This window comes from Sinohyriopsis cumingii, chromosome 7, assembly GCF_028554795.1.
Source record: "Sinohyriopsis cumingii isolate HCF-2022 chromosome 7, ASM2855479v2, whole genome shotgun sequence".
Classification (NCBI taxonomy): domain Eukaryota; kingdom Metazoa; phylum Mollusca; class Bivalvia; order Unionida; family Unionidae; genus Sinohyriopsis; species Sinohyriopsis cumingii.
Window position 1 is genome coordinate 81,836,371 of NC_142967.1, and position 14,573 is coordinate 81,850,943.

Here is a 14,573-nt window from a genome sequence, read left to right on the forward strand (position 1 = left end):
GTAAGAAATAAGTACAGACTTCAGAAATTCAAGTTTACAATGAATTCTGTTTGTAGTGATAAGATCCTCTCCTATGGAATAGTTGACATTCCTTGTGTTTTGAGCAAAGATAGGTTACTACTTTCTTCCTTTGGGCCCATGTTATCCACTGTCAGTAGGGCTTAGCAACAATGAACACTACTAGTGCAAATGCCTTCTCACTCCAGTCAATCAATTGATAATAGGTACATGTGTGTTGTATGGTATGGTTCATGCAGAGCAAGCTGTGGTGGTGATACTGATGATGCTGGTGTAGTGGATAGATTCCAGTCCAATGGATAAACATAAATCTTGAGCATTGTGGAATTACATTATACATGCTGCATCTTGTTGATGATATAGTCTGCCATTGTGAATTATACATAAAGGACATGATGTGTTAGAGCTTTTCATGTGTCTATATTGCTCTTTAATACAGTGAACTTCACTACAGTAAGTAATGTATCCATGCCTTATTATGCATCAGAAAATCAATATAAGTATTGTACATGTGTTACATATTACCAACATAAGATTGGGTGTGAGTGTGTGTGTGTTGGGGTTACTCCACTTGTAAAATAACAAGGGATTCATAGCTCAGTAATGATTAGGAAATAGCATTTCGATTCATTTATAATTATTCTAGTTAAATGAGCTATTTGATGTAATGCAGTCTGTACTAATCTGATTAGGAATGTCCATCATTAAAGTAAACGGTTTAGGTCCATACAAGTATTAGCTTTCCTAATCAGTGGCATGAAATTGTATTGTTTGGTTCAGAAAGAAAGAAGCTTTTTGCAAATAAATTTTTGTGGAGAGGGGCAGGAAAAGTAGGTCATGTAATCTGTTTGAAGTTAAGGAATGTTATTTTTATGTTGAGCATATGTGGGATAACTTTAAGGAGGTTTTTTTATTTCTTCTTGTGGTTGTGCATAATTGGATTTATAGGAATATGGAAATCCATATATCATGAAATATCCTGCATAGAATTTCCTTACAAAAAGAATGAGCAGGATAACTCAGTTGGAGAGCCATTGGGTAATGAGTTTGAACCTCAGTTCCAGGGATTGTTTTAATTACCTTTAAGCAAATTACCATGCCTGGATGAGCCCAGCTTGTTTAAGGTCTGTTGTTTGTGACAAAAATAACTGATAACAGTTAATATTACTTTTTGACAAATGAAAAACCAGGTTACATAAAGATCTGAAACTTTAGCATAGTACACATAGCCGAACTCAGTCACATACATACATTTTCGGTAAGACACAATTAATGTCTTAAAATGGAGACAAAAAAAGTTGGCACAGGGAGGGGCAAATGCCTCCAGAAGTTCCTGATAATAGGTCATCTTGATGCATATTTAACAAAATTGATCATGACAGAAAGAAAGCATCAATCCAGAAAGAAAGCAAGAAAAGTTTAGCTGGTAGGTTAAAAATATTACCTATTAAAGACCGAATCTGTTTGAGAAAAGCCAAATTAATGTACAGGATATCTCAGAATAGTGCTCCTGAATATTTACAATCACTATTCCAGTATAGGCTGCCTGGTAATACTCCCCACCTGCGATCCATGTCTACCAAACAGTATAAAATTCCCAAACCAAATAAGGAGTTATTTAAAAAAAGTTTCCAATATTCTGGAACTCTGCTCTGGAATAGTATTCCAGCTGAGATTAGAAATGCCCACTCTATTTCCTTCTTCCAAACCCAATATATCCAGTGGCTTCAGAGATGCAGCTTAAATAAATGAATTCCTTTGTATGAGGGCCTCAAGGTAGATTAGTTTTTAGCTAATTGTGTTACCCTCTTTAAATAAGGTCATTATTATTATTATTATTATTATTGTATTATGAATAATAAGATATTTCCAGCTGATTTTAATTCACAGGTTGATAGAAAAGGGTGGGTTTTTTTGTTTTTAAAATGGGGGAGGGTGCATTCACACTTATCAAATACCCTTGTTGACATGGGTTTGAGAAAACAGTACATGGTTTAGTTTTTTTCTTCTTCTAGGTCCCTACATCAGTGGCCTAACAAAGCATACAAATTCAATGTCTTCATTATATGTAACCACTCTCAAGAATGTATATATACACACCATATACACCTATATTTTCCCTGTCCCACCATTACTAACATCACCAGTATCAGACCAATACAGTACCTTACTTGCGATATCAGTCTCAACCTAACACTTCAAGATATCTTAGGACTGTCCCCAGTTCTTAATGGATAATAATCCAATAAATATGACTTCACTTGCTGGTGATGGGCCTATCCTTCGTCAGTTACAGACATGGCAACCATTACAATTTGACTGGATTCTTACTGAAATGACAATGACTCTTAAAATATGGACTTATGGAATAATAGCAAAAGTTACAAAAATGCAGTCCAGATAATGGTTTTTCTGTGTGTTATATCCAGATCTGGGTTTCATATTTAATTTGGTGGAGTTGATCACAGAACCAAGCTAACTTCAAAGAAGTACCTCAGACAATTTAAACTGCCTGAATTTTTAATGCAGAATTGTCAAGCTGTATGTTATATAGTATTTCAAAAATGGCATCCAATGAATGAAAACACATTGCATTATTAAAAAGACAATAAGCCTCTTAAAAAGTTTTTAACAATGAAAACATAAGTATAAAAAATAGTATTTTTATTCTTGGGGTAATAAAAGCAGGAAGGGCAACAGTTATATTTATTGGAGATTATTTTTTTTGCATGCCTTATGGCGGGAGATGTTTGCAACTGCAGTTTCTGAAATTGTATTGGAGATAAATTTTTAAGTTGAAAATAATGTTTGCTGTCACTGTATCAGCCTCGTATCACACTTGTAAATGCAAGTTTTCTAAGTTGACAATGAAAGTACATGATACTGCCTTGCTGGGAAGGGCTTTTTATGGTGGGTATGTCGGCATTTATAATTAATGTCTACAAGGTCTGATATTACAGCCACACAAAGGTCCTGCTCTGCTAGAAAGAGAAATTGATATGAAATTCTAAAATCCAGTCTTCATTTTACTGACATCAATGATCATTTGGTGTCATGGTCAGTTACATCTGTGGACCCAATAATTGGACCATAGCCTGTGCTCAGATGGTTCCTTGATGTAGACATAGAGGAACATACTGACACTTGATTTCATTGAAGTACTGTGCAACGTATATTTTCACCTGTGCCATTTGATATGTCCAGAATAAATAAAACTGGGGTGCGTGGGATGGGGTGGTGGAATAAGTACAGGAAGAATGTTAAAATATGTTTTTTATAACTTTTATTTTGAAGTATTTGATATGTTGACGTGCTGAAGTCAGAAAGCTTTGTGAGACCTGTAACTGGACAAGTTACTGCTATCAAATAGCCACATTAAAATACCTATATACATACCTATATACATTCCTTGTGCCTTGCAATTACAGTTATTGGAGATTTTTTTTCAATACAGATCCCATGAATTTAATGTGTTAGAAATCCTGTGACAAAAGACTTTTTAAAATTTATGATTGCAACATAGATTGACATCACTAGGTCTCATAAATATGCATGCCTGCAGTAGTCTGATAAATCAGCCCCAACCTGTACTGATATTGATGAGTGATTTCAATGTCTGATTGTACCTATTCATAAAACCAATTAGTTGCAGCAGACAGATCCAGGAAACTGTGATAATAGTGATAATAGTCACACAAGGTATTCATCATGTGACAGTGATATGTTAAATCCAAAGATACTTGAGTCACATGACCCGTGACCATTTTGAATGTACAAAGTCGCATCTGATTTGTTTCTTGATATTGATGGAACAGCTTGTTATCTACCGAGTTAGCCCAGTAATTCAGCATAGTGACAGAAGGTGGGGTTGTGTTATTTCTTTTGGTATTACAGCTATGTGTACTGATGTATTGTGGACAGATCTGTCAGTAGTAATTACTTTTTTTCATTAATAGGTGATTTCAGACCCCCAACTCACCCATAAATATCAGTACAGGTTTGGGAACTAATTTGCCAGACTTGCATACCAGCATGTAAGCCCTATTTATATGTATACAAATACACATTTGATTTGCACTGGTTTGTTGGGTTGTCACGTTTACACATGTAAACAAAATTATTTTATCTAGGCGTAATGGAAGGTTATAGTAGTTTCTTCACTAATGTAAGTCATATGGTAGAGATGAGCAATTGTACTTCTCTGACATCAGCTTCTGCATCTGCTTAGATAAAAGTACATGTATAGTCTCACTGAATCTCAACCATTCTTTACTCTGTTACATGTTTAGGCTCTAATAAACAGTAACAAAATAAAGAGAGAAAACAACAAGCTTTGAAAAATTTAACAAATAATTTATTTTCCTGGAAAAAAACAATGTAAAAATGAAAAAATAACTTACAGTTTTAAGACTCAAATCTAAAAATAATCTCAAGAATAATCTGCAAATTAAATTTTAGAAGTCCTAGTAATGAAATATTCTTATGAATTCAAGTTCGAGTCCCAATGAAAAATCCAAAATGGAAGGTGATGACATATACTGTAGTCAGTATAGTGCTGTAGTATCTACAGTTCTTTGTTTTTCCACAGACAATAATATTCCTGTGTTTGAATTTCCTAATAAAATTTAAATAAATGTCTTTGTCCAAGAATTCTGTATGAGCATTCAGATATTTCCAGGAAAAAAGAATTAATCTTTTAGAATCCAAATAATTTGAGTAAAAATTAAAATGTAATTCCAAACTGGTAAAAAACAAACACTTTCCAGTGTCCAAGGTAAAACCCCAACTGAGAGATATCTCTCTAAGCATCACTATTAAATTTAACTACTGTGCAATTTCGGAAAACTCAGAATTGCAAAATAGAGGATGTTTACATATATATCTAAAATCATGTACATTGATAAAACCAATCATTTAACTCCAATAATAAATTAAAAATAGAAAGTTGTTTACTTGTCTCAGTGATTTCTGAATCAAGGTCGGGAACTAAGTCAAAAATATAAGCAGTGTTTCTATTATTAGGTGTTTATGAAAAGAGTCAGGTCAAACTGAATTATCTGGAGGAAAAAAATGCCAAATCAAGTAAACAAGATTACTTTGACATGTAATGAAATTTAAATTTTTTTAAAAACTTACAGACAATGAAATTAAATTAAATATAAATTAAATCAAATATACGTAACATTTTCCCCCATAAAGAAAAAGAAAGAGTTATAAGATAATTTTTACTTCTAATGGACATAATATTTGGAGTACCATCAGCATCTCTTTGTTTGTTTGAAAAACGTTTTCAATATACTGGTACACTGGTATGGAACAACATTCACAGTGACATAAGGCATGTTTCTAGCATTTCCTTTTTTCACAATGTCTCAAATGGATCAAATCTCATGACAATTTAACAGTTCTAGTAATATAAATACCGCCTGCTTTTCTGTACTTTTGTATCTTTTTCACAGTTTAAAATATTTTTCAATACAGGCTGATATTTTGTATATGTTTATGTGTTCACAGATGCCTGTTAACGGTTTCCATTAAAGATGGCTTAAATTCTGGCATATAAATGAAGATATGGAACTATACCTGTCACACTGGCCCAGAATGTGACTTCCATTTATGCTGTGAGAACACAACTGCCTTTTCCAGCACCCAACAAATAAACTGCTTCAACTCTCTCCCCTAGTCATAAAAAACACCTTGCTTTTGAATTTGACATATTGACACCTTTGAGTTATACTGGCTGTATGACTGGAATACGGTGATTACAGGAAAAATATTACGCTTATTCTTCATATCATGCATTTATCTATATATCTACTACCTCCTTATTGCAAAAGAGGTTTTTGTGACCTTTATTTCTTGCTTGAGTGACTTCATTGAAGTTTTTATGTTAAAAGTTCATTGAGTTTTACAGTCATGAAACTTGGTAATTGAATACATCACCATTAATGCTACACCATTATAACAAAAAGAAGGTCACTGTGACCTACCTATGTTTTATGCTTTACTAACATGGGTTGAGGAATTGTGTTTGTGACAGCACATATTTTTCTATACCATTTACAGATTTTGTTTTACTATTGCATTTGGAAGTAGGGATATGTTTATTCAGTGATACCTTTGTTATATTAATGACTATACATTGTATAGGTTATCCTCACCATGTTAACTATGTTGTACAGATAAACAGTGTAGGAGTTAGAAGAGTAGATTGATTGCTATCTGTAATGGTTAATCAAGGTATTTATTCATGCACTACTGTCTCTTATGCCAAGGTCAATTCAAAGCATAGTCAAATCTGGCTTCTAGGAGTGAAGAAGAATAATAACTACAAAAACAATAGTAATCTCCGGTTTTTATCAATTTATTTTACTATGCTCTCCCTCTGCTTTGATATTATACAAAAGAACATCTTTTTTTTGTTTTGTCTTTTATGCCCTGTCATTTTAGCATGGTAGATATGCATTTTAGGTGGTAGGTAGGTAGTTTGCTTTCATTTTTGTTTCCTTTAGCAGTACATCAGCATCAGGCAGGCTGTAATGTGCAAACTAAAGCTAAAATGTTAAATCTTAAAAAGATTAAGAGTGTAAATGTAAAGGTAAACATTTGCAGAAAAAAAACTTAAGTTAGAATAAGGGCCAACCTTTTTTTGTTAGAATCATGATGTTTACATTATTTAGGAATGGTTTATCTTTGTAGGGGTTTTGCACAATTTTTAGAATTTAACTTTTAATTGCCACGTAACAGACATTATTGTGCTGAGATGCTGTATTCTTCATCAATGATGAATAGACTGATCGTTACTTTTGTGTTTATGTTAGAGATGGCCACCATGATAGTCTTCTGTAAAAATACATGATCATGATTAAACGTAATCATTGTACATAACCACAATGATTTTGGCTTTATTTTTTACACATTCTTGTAAAAGAAATGTAAAATTCACAATTATCCATTAAGATTCCAGATTTTGTTTTTGAAACAGTATTCTGTATCAGACTTTTTACGGGGAATGAGTGTAATTTCCATCCATGCATGCACATTACAAATAGCATGGGATGCTTGTCAGAGTCAGTTATGACAGAGAAACCAAAGCTTTTTGAACCTGGTGACAACCATAAACCTGCAGAGAAATATAAGTTTCAGAGCAGAAATATAAAACATCATATAAAGATGCACAGAACTGCCTTGTACCATCAAGAGAGGGAGGTGTTACAGTACAAATCTGATTTTTCTGGTGCGTATCATGGACAGTTTGGCTGTGAGCAACATAAGGTGTCTAAAGCAGACAAGGGCTTTATATAACTCTTGTCCAAAAAAAAATTTGTTGGAGGCACTGGCAGGTAGCATTCAGAGGAACAGAGGAAAAGAAAAATCACCAGAGATGCATTGATGTGTGTATTGATCACAAATGTGAACCTCCATCTCAGCGGACATAATGACTTTTAAATAAATATTTCCAGACTCAAAGATTGCTACTGGTAAGTGATAATAATAATAATAATAATAATAATAATAATAATAATAATAAATGTGATCCCAGATTAAACATAGCCATGTTACCTTACTTGGGATTTCTCTAGAAGAGACATACAAATCAACAGACAGAACCATCATCACCGCAAACACAAACATCATCACTGTCAACACAAACCATCATCACTGCCAACACTAACCATCATCGCTGCCAACACAAACCATCATCACTGCCAACACAAACCATCATCACTGCCAACCATTATCACTGCCAAAACAAACCATCATCACTGCCAATACTAACCATTATCACTGCAAACACAAACATCATCACTGTCAACACAAATCATCATCACTGCCAACACTAACCATCATCACTGTCAACCATCATCATTGCCAACCATTATCACTGCCAAAACAAACCATCATCACTGCCAACCATTATCATTGCCAACACAAACCATCATCACTGCCAACACAAACTATCATCACTGCCAACCATCATCATTGCCAACACAAACCATAATCACTGCAAACTATCATCACTGCCAACAATCATCATTGCCAACACAAGCCATCATCACTGCCAACCATCATCACTGCCAACACAGACCAGCATCACTGCCAACCATCATCATTGCCAACACAAACCATCATCACTGCCAACACAAACAAAATGTTTTTACTATCAAAATATATTTGATATATTACCACAGAATAAAAGAAGGCTCAGATTAAACATGTATAAATTATACTGTCTACATACATGTCACATAATTGAACAACAAAACATTAAAAATAATAATAATAATAATAATAATATATGTAGTCTAATATATGTAGTCTACAATTATTTAAGTGTACAATACAGCAGGTTTAACTGAATGCATGTTGATGTATTTATTGAATTCTTATTTCTATTTTCTTTCTTAATTTTAGATATGAAATGTGGCAAAAACAAAGCAACTATAAAGCAGAAATCCTTGGCAAAAAGAACGAGATATGGCCTTTACACTTTATCAACAGATGGAAATAATGATGAGAAAAGTAGACACAATCCAGCTGTGGTAAAGACTTAAGACGTATGCACAGGTTCATTGATTTCAGAACTTCTCTCAGTACCTATCTGTGATGGATCATCCCAAGGGGAAAATGGTCTTGACATGATGAGTTAGCAAAGACAAAGTCTGTGGTCAAACTTGCTTGTGACAATGCCAACATGATAGTTGAGTGTAAGAATGGTGTAGATGCTTTCATAAAAGAGCAACAACCACAGTTCTTGTTATCAGGTTGCACTCTAAACTTATTCAATATGGCAGCTAAAAACAAAGCACAACAGCTGTCCTTCCCCAAGCTGACATTTATTACTATTTCATGAAAAAGAACAAAAACCAGGGAAGATTCAGAGTGACATAGAGCCTGCATGGTCTGGAACAGAAGAGAATGCTATGGCATGTTTTCTACTACATAGTTAAGCATTGTAAAGTGTCTTCAGCACTTGGTTTTCAACTGGGATGAAGTAAGTTTTTGTGTAAGTCTGAGAAAGATGCTCTATTTGTATCAGACCCAACAGAGAGGGAAATAATCAGTTTTTGTTCAGAAGTGGACTACTCAGGAATCCCAAAACATGGCTTCTAAGAAGGTGTTACTTCATTTTGCAAGGACCTTGAAATGTTGAACCAACTTGTGCACACAAGAAAGTATATGCCATTTACACAATGGTGCATTCAGTTACAAATAACTTGTATGTTCCATTTCAGAATTGTACAAGAGTAGATGAGATTCTTGTTGGTCTTTTGGCAGGATTCATGTTTTGAGACAAGCATTACATAACCTTAAAGAAATATTCTTACCAATTTTGTCCAATAATGTGCCGTGATTTGTAAAACTGTTGATCAGATTGAATACAAGCTGTCAAACAATATCAAAACCAAAATGGACATTAACACTGGTGAAGCTGCTTCTAAATTTATTGCTGAAAAAGAGCAGAACCATTTAATAAGGGAGAGCAGGATTGAGGAATTCTACTCAATGTCAAGCCTACTTAGGGAAGTTTGTGATTACTTGAAGGAAAAAAAAACTTCCACTCAATGACCCAGTTCTTGTTGCTGCAGAAAGTAGCAGATGTAACTCTTCAGACGTCAGCTAAACTTACTCTTCTTTCTACAGGTATCCTTCATAATTTACCTGTGCTGTGGTGTTCTTCTTTCTACAGGTGTCCTTCATAATTTACCAGTGCTGTGGTGTTCTTCTTTCTACAGGTATCCTTCATAATTTACCAGTGCTGTGGTATTCTTCTTTCTACAGGTATCCTTCATAATTTACCAGTGCTATGGTGTTCTTCTTTCTACAGGTATCCTTCATAATTTACCAGGTCTCTGGTGTAAACATTAATAAAACCAAGAATGGATGAAACCTGGTCAGAAATTTCACAGTCATTAGATGACAGAGGAAAATTCATGTTCAAAGAATTGTTGTCAATAATGCTTGGCATTTTGACAAATCCCAGAAGTAGTGCACAGTGTGAGAGAGTTTTCTCATGGGTAAGACAACAAAACATGGCCAAGATCATATTTTGGAAACGCTACACTGGAATCTCTGCTGAATTCTTGGAAATCCAGCTGATCATCTTACTACGATAAGATTTTGGACTGTATAAAATGAGTTTGCTACGGATCGCTCAAGGATTAATATTCACTGAGGCAAATTTATAAGGAACAAACATTGTGTAGGAATGTTAATCTTTAACGAACTGAATTATTCATGAAATTTAGCTTGGTTCAGCTTGTTTTGAGTTCTTTATATAGTATTACATATATTTCTTGGCAATAAATTTTTTAAAATGGAACAGTTTTCTTTGAAAATTTTAAGTTATGGAAGTACAAATCGTTAAGATGGAAAACTACACTTTTTTGAACCAGAAGGATTACATGTCTTGAAATTGAGTAAATAGGTTTTGTTTCATTTCTTAAAAGACGTGTACAAATTTGAAATATTTTAGATATACTGGTAATAGACCAGACGACCTTTAAGGATAGCAGTCCATCCAACCATTAGCGTAATTTTGTTATCACAACTCCTCCCTAAACTGCTTGGATGATTGCTAAGAAACTTGACCCATATATTCATCTACCTAATTTGTCCTAAATGGAAATGTTTACTTCTCTCCATTTACTGCCGTCTGCTATTATTGTCAATCCTGTTTCAGTCTCAGTCACCACTTATCCAGACATTTTTCTGTTTTGGGGTAGTTTTCAATGCTTTTTTTTATAAGACACAAAGCATGTCTGCTGCATTAAAGTCTTCAATTCTAGGCCAATTAGTTGTCATGTCATTAAACCTTTTATATTCTCAAATAATAATAAATGCAAGAACAATATTGGTACTTTAGAAGAGCACCAAGAAATTACATGAGTGAAATATTGCACAAAACAGTTGTTACTGTTCTACCCATCCACAGTATGAATCCAAATTAAAGATTTTCTCATCTATCATGGTTATAATTAATAAAAATGTGAAGGTCTGTGCTAAGAATTAACCGGCTGGAGGGTGGGGGATGATGTATCTCATCAGTTTTACTAGTATATTATGAGGAAAAAGAATTTCACATACCTACTTCAGCAACAAAAAAGGCACACATCAGGTATTGTATGACCATACATACAGTGGTGCAATGGTACCCAACCCCAGGTTGTGACTCAAATCAGGGTTTTGAGGATGTTCTGGAGGGTCACCAAGATGGGTTTTATTTTAGGGCAGCAAAAATTGGCAAAATGTGGAAACATGGTCGTGAGGCTGTGACAAAAAATATTTTTAGGGTTGTGGCCAAAACAGGTTGGAAACCACTACAATATTATCTAGGAAACTGTGATATATGCAAGTGAAAAATAAATCAGTGGAGCATGAAAAGTACTTTGTTTGAGTTTTCTTTGACCTTTCCTGTCCTGCTTTAGTTATTTGGACAATTTTGTGGAGTGGGCAGTCATGAGTTTTCTATGACCTTTCCTGCCCCACTTTAGTTTTTTGACCATTTTGTGGGGTGGGCAATCTTGAGTTTTCTATGACCTTTCCCAACCTGGTTGAGTTTTTTGGACCATTTTGTGGGGTGGGCTGTCATGAGTTTTCTATGACTTTTCCCACCCTGGTTTAGTTATTTGAACCATTTTGTGGGGTGGGCTGTCATGAGTTTTCTATGACCTTTCCTGCCCCACTTTAGTTTTTTGGACCATTTTGAGGGTTGGGCAGTCTTGAGTTTTCTATGACCTTTCCTGCCCCACTTTAGTTTTTTGACCATTTTGTGGGGTGGGCAGTCTTTGAGTTTTCTATGACCTTTCCAATCCTGGTTTAGTTATTTGAACCATTTTGTGGGGTGGGCTGTCATGAGTTTTCTATGACCTTTCCTTCCCTGGTTTAGTTATTTGAACCATTTTGTGGGGTGGGCAGTCATAAGTTTTCTCTGACGTTTCCTGCCCAATTTTACTTATTTAGATCATTTTGAGAGTTGTGCAGTCTTAGCACATTCGCCATCAAAAACATGGAATTTTTCAAAGCCATGCAGTAGCAGCATAGGGTAGTTGTATTAAACAGAGGCTTGCAAAATTAAGTTGCATTGTATTTATGTGTTACTACATTTTTGTGGGAAAATGTGAGTGAATTTTTCCAAGCCCTGCATGACTTTAGGAGTTCTGTATTAGTCTGAAAAAACTAGTTCACATTTTCCCATACAAATGTAGTAACCTTTTTATTATATATTAATTTCGTTTTTCTAATTAAAATGAATAATGAAAGGAACACGAGAAGAAACAAAGTAATTGAATTTAGGCTTGATTCCACAGTAAATACACATAGGTTCAGCAATACACAGTAACTGTATTAATGCATACACTTCACCAAACAGTGACCTTTGAACTTGGTCATACACTCAGTCACTGATTTAAAAAATAAATTTCATTTTGTTCTACTTAAAAATGAAATTTAGATTCGTATTTAAAGAGTGAACGTGCATTGAAACAACTTTTTCAGTTGGCCTTGAATGGAGAGATTTTGTTTTTCTGTTTATCCAACTACTAAATTTTGCTTTTTTATTTCTGATGGACTGGATTTATTAGCTGGGTCATTTTCCGTATGATGTAAGTGAGACTGCTGCTGCACTTGTGTTTCTGTTCTGTTATTGCTTGAAATCATAATTTAGGCAAAAATATGAATTCTTTTAATTTAGGTTATGCAGCCCCAATATTTTATTGGGCGGAAATATGAAGGGTGGGCATGTGATCACTAAGGCACTTATGGTGATCATGAAATTACAATCAAACTTCGAGATGACCCCAATAGTGTTTTAGTTCTCCATGAATTGATGATGAGAAAGCAGCCCTGTCTAATAATCATTGATTTTGATTTACCATCCTGAAAAGTGAAACAACACCCATCTTCAATTTGTGGAGAGTGTATCATCATTGCAGATTGTGTGCCAGTTGTAGAATCTCAGATGGGCATGTCAACAGAAAACAAGGACCAACCACTGCTTGCAGGAGTTTTGGAAACCAGGGTTGCGTTGTCCATAGTAGTGCCACCAAATATAAGATCGACTTCATCTTGGGCTATTTTTGGCAGCACAACTTCACACAGACTGAAAGGTGGAAAGTAATAATGACAACTGTAAATCCATTTTAAAGATAAAGCATCAACTGCTATAACTTTGGGTTAGGTCTGTAGACAATCTATCTGCAGCACAGTTTAGTGTTCCTGGCAAATGAGAACACTTAGCCAGATACACCTGATTCCACACAACAGCCAGATATCATGTGATAATTCATGAAAATTAGAAATATGCCCCCCCCCCCCATTTTGTTCACATATGAAAACTGCTGCAGAGTTATCCATGTAGATGCGCACATGAGCATTCTTCACCTCCAAAAGGTGTCAAACAACAGGCTTTTAGTTCCAAGAGGTTATATATGATTAAGTTTTCATCTTGCAAGTTTTCATCTTGATCCCAAGGGCCACCTGTCTGAGCTTTGGTTGTATGATTTATAGACCATTCTTAGAATGTATTCATATATTCATGTGACCCTGGGTCAGCGAATCCAAAACGAGGCTAATATAGGCACCAGTTTCATTTTACCTCGCAACCATGGATGCTACAGTTGATACCGGCAACAGAAAAAATCGTGACAATTATTGTTGTGTTCCGTTGTGCAATGGGAATGCTAGAATTCACATAGATTTAAGCTTCCACCATATCCCATCAGTGAAGAAGATGGAGCTTCGTAGAAAATGGATTGTTGCAATACGTCGTGATGAGGGGCTGAATTTTAAGGTAAGAAACTGGATGATTGTTGGTGTGTTTATATTTTCTTGCAGCTGAATGATGTAAGAATAAGAATTCCAAACGCAAAATAGATTCTGTCGATGAAGTAAATGATTGTATGTATGTGTGTTTTATAATGACAGGTTTCTAAAAATGTTACCCCTAGTCCCATTCCGCATAACGGGGTCATCGAAAACTGGGCGTACCTCCAAGCAGCGCATTTTTATAAGAAATTATGAATTTTGCGTAGGAGTAGTAAGTACAGAAAAGGTAAAGTTATTACCTCGTTAAAAAAAACAAGTAGAATGTAAATGACCACGATAGAGAAGAGAGATAGCACCAGTACAATGAAAATGATGAGAGTACAAGTTGAATGAAATTACAAGAGAGAGAGAGAGAGAGAGAGAGAGTAGATAAGAATTAATGAAGCTGTTGATAAAACATCACTGCATAATTTCTCTTATTTACTCTGAAAAGACCTGATTTATGTGGGGCTTATTTTGCTTGCTGTTCTCCTCCAGATGGCACTGATATTTAATCAAACCATAGCTTTGTAACTTTTGTTTTACACATTTATTTCATAGTGTGTGCATGGTGTGTGTGTGCATGACACAGTGTGTTTATGTGTATGAGAGAGAGAGAGAGAGAGAGAGAGCAGACAATCAGTGGAAAGCAGCCTCTTTAAAACTCTTGTATAATTTTAAATTATAGTGAAGCTGGTAACTTTGCTAGTTATATTTTTTTGTCTCCATTATAGTTAACAAATGTTGAT

The 14,573-nt window shown here is 34.8% G+C and overlaps 2 long non-coding RNA genes across 3 annotated transcripts in view; both read left to right on the top strand.

The window, feature by feature from the left end:
• LOC149795626 (uncharacterized) overlaps nt 1-14,573 on the top strand; it is a 243,489-nt gene that overhangs the window by 82,070 nt on the left and 146,846 nt on the right. The window lies entirely within an intron of this gene.
• On the top strand, nt 10-11,403 carry LOC149795627 (uncharacterized). The gene is made up of 2 exons (XR_016422375.1): nt 10-471; nt 8,434-11,403. It is a non-coding gene; the product is annotated as an uncharacterized LOC149795627 (long non-coding RNA).